The sequence below is a fragment of the Schistocerca piceifrons genome, chromosome 3, assembly GCF_021461385.2.
Source record: "Schistocerca piceifrons isolate TAMUIC-IGC-003096 chromosome 3, iqSchPice1.1, whole genome shotgun sequence".
Lineage (NCBI taxonomy): Eukaryota > Metazoa > Arthropoda > Insecta > Orthoptera > Acrididae > Schistocerca > Schistocerca piceifrons.
The window spans coordinates 432,994,840-433,001,311 of record NC_060140.1 but is presented as its reverse complement, the minus strand read 5'-3'; positions in this window follow the sequence as shown (position 1 = coordinate 433,001,311).

Below are 6,472 nucleotides of genomic sequence, written 5' to 3'. Positions count from 1 at the left end.
ATAAAAAAAAATAAAAATAAAAAAGAAAAACAAAAAAACACAAAAAATAAAGTTGTTATATTAACTGAAGTATGTTGTTAAATTAACCTAATTATGTCATGTATTAGAAAATTCGACTCGTTCCACATCATTACGAAATATCGTATTCATGATCCATGGAACTAGTATTAATCTAATCTAATCTAGAACAATTTCGATCTGAAGACAAATGCAAACTTGCCATGTGTTTGTGTACCAATATATTTAAATTGTGATGGATAAAAAGTTTATATGCTAGAAACTAATAAAAAAATGAAAAAAGCAAAAGCAAAAAAAAGACATAAGAGTAGCGACACTCTGTCTCGGTCTTGTTACCCACAGCAATAACAGTGCTCCAAGCAGCCCTTCTAATAAAATAGTGGATGAGTGCGAATACTAAAGATTTATATTGATTTGTAACATAGTTTTTACAATAGGTAGTCTATTTACTGGTATAAAATTGACAGTAACTACACAATGACTCCACATTTGTCATTCTTTAGTTTTCTAAGGACCCTGGATAGTACATTATAGAAAAGTTTTTTTACTCTCTTGTAGCATATAGATATTTAGTAAATAATGTCGTTTTCCTTTCATAACAAAAAATTGCTGATAAGCACTGGAAGAAATGATCTTTTGCAGGAAGACATAGCATATCTACCAAACAAAGTGGGGGTTTGTTCATTGCACTTTCAGCCAAATCAGTGGATTTGGGGTGGTAGCAGACCTACAGAGAATGTAATACATTATTTAATATACAAAATAAGCCACCACATCTGTAGCTTAAGAGAAAACAACACAGACGTGATAATAAACCGTCAAAAGCAAAAAACTTTCCCAAGACAGATAAACCAATTCCACAATTGCTGCTAAATTTGAGCTACTTTCAAAACATTCACTTCTAAATCAAAAGATAATTACATTTACAAATGATAATAACTACAGACAACAATAGAAATATAGGTTTCACATGCATGAAATATAAACATATATTCTCTTGCTTTCAGTGGAGTAGGTTGCAAACATACACGTATGCGAAAGCAGCTTTTCATGATTAAGCTGTATCTTATGTCATTGAATCTATCTGATTCGGGTGATTTTACATGTATTTCACGGTAATTCAGGTCTCTTGGCAATTTACTAACTTTAGGAACACACATTTCATTAATTAAATAGAAAATAATTAAAAACAAACATTATCCTTTCCATGTATGTGACTATCTGTCTTGTCACAACTTGGTGTGCTAGTGCCCCTCCAGCTGTCAAATGGTAAAAACTTTCGCACCAGGCAATGTAATGACTTCATTGATTGAACTATGCTTGTACTTTCATCCCTACCACTGCTCCTGCCAGTCAAGTGGCCAGTGGAAACACATGATGTTTCACTGTCATGTCAGCTGCCGTGACAGTCAGAAAGGTTAAAGAGCCATTTAACTTAAAGTACACAATGATTTGTCTGTGAAAATGTCATCCCACATCACACCTGTGCAGACAAACCATAGTGTGTGCACCAGAAATTTATGAAGATGTGAATTGTGTGCACATGTGTCAGTAGGAACTGTAGGTTTTAGTAGAACTGCTCAAATCTTTGGGTGCAAATCACATCTACACAAACCAGTCGCGTCATGTGGACTGCAATGGACTGCAGATCTGTATGTAAATTGAATGGGATCACTGCCGTCAGCTGAAGTGGGACATTAAGCCGTATCAGTGGCGTCGCCTGAGTATGTGCACTGGACTGGGCTTCGAACCGTGGATGTCCTGCTTACTAGGCAGGTGCGGTAACCACTGGGACATCCAGGACACAGCATCATCACAACTGTACGGACTATCGCGGTACAACTCAAGGGCGATCCACACTCTCATCAAGCACCAGCTCAGCAGTCCGTGCCCTTATACTCCCATTCACACCTCAGATATTCCCACAGGAGGTCGGACGTCTTTCATGCATTTGCACTGAAGAAACTGGATCGGTTGCTCAGCCAGGATTGTTAGCTATATGAATGCGTGATGTCTGTTCCTTTGTAGGAAAAGACACCATGCAGATCCCGCAGCTTTGAAATACTATATGTAAATGGAAGAGGGATGACTGCTGTCAGCTGCAGCAAGACATTAAACAGAATCAGAGACATCGAGCGAAAATGTTTACCGAACCAGGATTCTAACTCTGAATCTTCTGCTTACGACTCAGTAAAAGAAACACATTCGTGATAGATTGTTTACTGCAAAAAATTAATCAAAGCAGTGTAATATATTCGATGGGGTGCCAGGAACAACCTGACAAATAAGCCAAATAACGAACAGGTAAAAAATCATCTCACTTTTACAGTCGTTTATTACAAATATGACTGGTTTCAACTTCAAGTGGTAGGTTGTCTTCAGGTAATGCACCATCCAGCTGACAATGATCATGCTTGCAACAGCTGTGCTGATGCAACTCCCAACTCTTGGCTGATTTTTCCTATTTCTCATATAATTGCTTTTCCTTATTCAAATTTTCTAGCAATTACTGTTGTTTTATGTTGCTATTTTGATTACCTTATTTCTAAGTTTAATTTTTTGTTGGATTAATTTTCCTTGAAAATACCACATTTTGTTAGATTTGCTGATTCCATATGATCTACACCTTTTCTTTCAACTAAGTTTGTTAGATATTTTCTTTTAAAGATGGGTTATCTTTCATAAAGTCTTTTGATTATGGCTGGGTAGAGTTATTAGGTGGTCAGGGTTTATGTAGTTAATTCATGTAATTTTTTATATCATTATATTCAAGGATGATTTAAGATTTATCTTTTAACTTTTATTTTTTTTAACGTTTGTTATAGTTATATTTTTATTTTAATAATGTCTTAAGGAAATATTTTTATTTTTAGGTACTGCTCATAAATATAAATGTACTATTTTTACAGTGAAAATGTAACAGTAAAAATTATAATTATGTCGTTCATATTCAGTGTAACGTCCCAACAAAAAAATATTCAGTAACCTGGTAATAATACAATGTAACTAACCTCTCAATTAAATTGTTGCTCACTTATAACTTTCCAATAATTGACTGTGAATTTAACCTGGTAAATTTTGGACATCAGCAGTGCTGCGTCATGGCCCCGGAAGATCATTCTGAATAACAAGAGAAAAATTCTTACCTCAATGAAGTCGACGGATAACGCATATATATCTACTCTTACAATAAATTTTTCTGGCACAGCCCTGTGCAATGCTAGCCGATAGATTTGTCATTTATGAAAGGAAGCAACCGATTTTTCTTTTGCAACAATCGGGATGATCATGGATGGGAGAAATTAGTAAATTCTTTAAATTGAAATGAATGATTGTTAAAAATTACTTTATATGAGAAAGATTATTATTAGGACATTTTTAAAACATTTACATGGGACTTGAGATAACATTACTACATATGCGCGAGGCTGCTTTTTACCTTATACAATAATACTCAGGCTCCGGCATCGCTGCACCGTGACCGGCCCAGCCAACACGATACACCAGACCAGACCAGAGCAGACTGCAGACTAGCAACAACTTACTGCTAAAGTTACACAGTTCCTACTGCAGTCAACACTGCTCTCTGGTCAGCGATTCTCTTATACCTTGCATATGGCAGGCAGTGCATGAGCAATACATCGAAATTACATCTGCTCGGACCTCTTACAACATGCGGGCAGTGATACGGTGATTCGACGACCGATCCACCTGTCATGAAATATGCTATTCAATACCGCTTCAACCGCACGTGAACTATGTGCCGGACATCCATCATGTTGGAAGTACATCGCCATTCTGTCATCTTGTAGATACGTCGGTAGAACATTACGTAGGAAATCAGCATACATTGCACCATTTAGATTTCCATCGATAAAATGGGGGCCAATTATCCTTCCTCCCATAATGCTGCACCATACATTAACCCACGAAGGTCGCTGATGTTCCGCTTGTCACAGCCATCGTGGATTTTCCGTTGCCCAATAGTGCATATTATGCTGGTTTATGTTACCGCTGTTGATGAATGACGCTTCGTCGCTAAATAGAACGCATGCAAAAAATCTGTTTTCGTCCCATAATTTCTCTTGTGCCCAGTGGCAGAACTGTACACGACGTTGAAAGTCGTTGCCATGCAATTCCTGGTGCATAGAAATATGGTATAGGTGCAATCGATGTTGATGTAGCATTCTCAACACCAACGTTTTTGAGATTCCTGATTCTCGCGCAATTTGTCTGCTACTGACGTGCGGATTAGCCGCGACAGCAGCTAAAACACCTACTTGGGCATCATCATTTGTTGCAGGTCGTGGTCGACGTTTCACATGTGGCTGAACACTTCCTGTTTCCTTAAAGAAACGTAACTATCCGGCGAACGGTCTGGAAACTTGGATGATGTCGAGCAGCATACATAGTACACCCCCATTCGACATTTTGATCGCAATAACCATACATCAACACGGTATCGACCTTTTCCGCAATTGGTATACAGTCTATTTTAACATGGGTAATGTATCACGAAGCAAATACCGTCCACACTGGCGGAATGTTACGTGATACCACGTACTTATACGTTTGTGACTATTACAGTGCAATCTATCACAAAGCGAAAAAAGTGGTCCTACTAGAACATTCATATTTCTTAACGTACTACACGAATATGTAATGAAAAATGGGGGTTACTATTTAAAAAAAACTCTGTTGATATCCGTTTGACCTATGGCAGCACCATCTAGCGGGCCAACCATAGTGTCATCTGGTTCCCCCCTTCAAGGTAGATGAGTTTCGTTTTTTGTAGTTTTTTCGTTTGATACTTATTTCGTGTGATATTTGGCCCAGTCACTATCAATGGACCACCCTGTATATGAGGTCGGTAGACTAATATCTACTTTTTGAATGCAACTCAAATGTTACACTTAACTATACCTCTTTCATATAATCCTCCTAGAAGAACTAAAATGAATATTATTGATAATGTTCAGATTATAATTTTTGACCATTTTGTAATGATTATGATTGATAAAATTAATGCAGTTTCTTTATCAAAGGTCAAGAGGATTATGGCAATGAAAAGAATCGAAGATAGAAAGGTATTTGTTCTGATCTTTTTGGGTCAAACCTGCAATCAAATGGTGACCTTTTTCATGAGCCATTAATTAATTTTTGAAACAATTTCTGCAAGAATTACAACAATTATTGGAACAATAACACAATATATAAGGCAATGACACAGTAGATAAGACTCGAATTGTATTACTTGATTGATAATCAATGTTTTTGATTGGGAGCCCAATGTACTGTTTACACAAGGAAAACAATTATTAACACATCAGTAATTTGAGATATATAGAAACAATCAAGTTACATTTACAAAATGTCAATATCATGCTGTAATTTCAAATCCAAAGTGATGTCTTAAATAAAAGCTCAGAAGAACGATACAAAGAAGAAAACTTCTGATGCAATAAATAAAAATAAAATTATTCCTCAATGTAATCCAATTGAAATGAATTTTGTACTTTTTCAGACAATATATTATTATCATTGAAGTATTTTAAGTAATGCAGTTCCAGTTCCAATAATGAATAGATTAATATTAAATAAGTGAAAGTATTTTACTAATATGGATACTAGAACTATTACTCCAATTGCTCCTGTTTATGGTCATGATCTATAATATACTAAGTGAAAAAGTTGGTTTGAGTAGCTGTTAATGTAAGTTTAATATAAACCTCTAAAATATAGGGTTCTCAGATCTGAGAAGAAATAAACTTGGATTATTGGAATTGTTGATTCTAAAACTAATAATAGCATTTGTCCAATAATTAGTAGAGGATCCTATATTTCACAATAATGTTAGTAATAAGTGTTCAGTAGGTATATTTATGGCTAATCATACTGCTAATGTTCCTGGTTTGATAACATTTCTAATTGTTTAAATTAGAACTATAAATGATTTTAGTGCAGGAGGTGCATCTTGGGGAACTATGTACATGATATGTCATTGATGTGATTAATTCATCCAAATCATATAAATCTTAATCGTATAGGATTGTGAATGTTAATGCAAGGTGTCTAGTTCTAGTAAAAATATATCCAAATAATCCTATGAAGTTGTTAAATAGTATTAAAATAAAAACTGAGATGAAGATGAATGTTATTTCATTCATTTCTTTTGCCTAATGGACCTTTAAATTCATTGTGAAAGGTTAAATTTAATTTTTTTCAGATAATATTAATCCATGACACTGTAAGTCAAAATAGTGAAGGGATTCTAGTTTAGCTTGATGATAAATTAAAGGTGGTAGCTGATGGATCAAATGTTGAGAATAAGTTTGTTATTGTTTCCAGATTAAGTTCTTTATTCCAGTTGTTCCTTTTTCTGCTCTTTTAGTAAGGTTTGTTGTCCTGGAGGAGCACTTTGGGGGAGCGCATTCCGGCTCTGCGGTACCCAAAT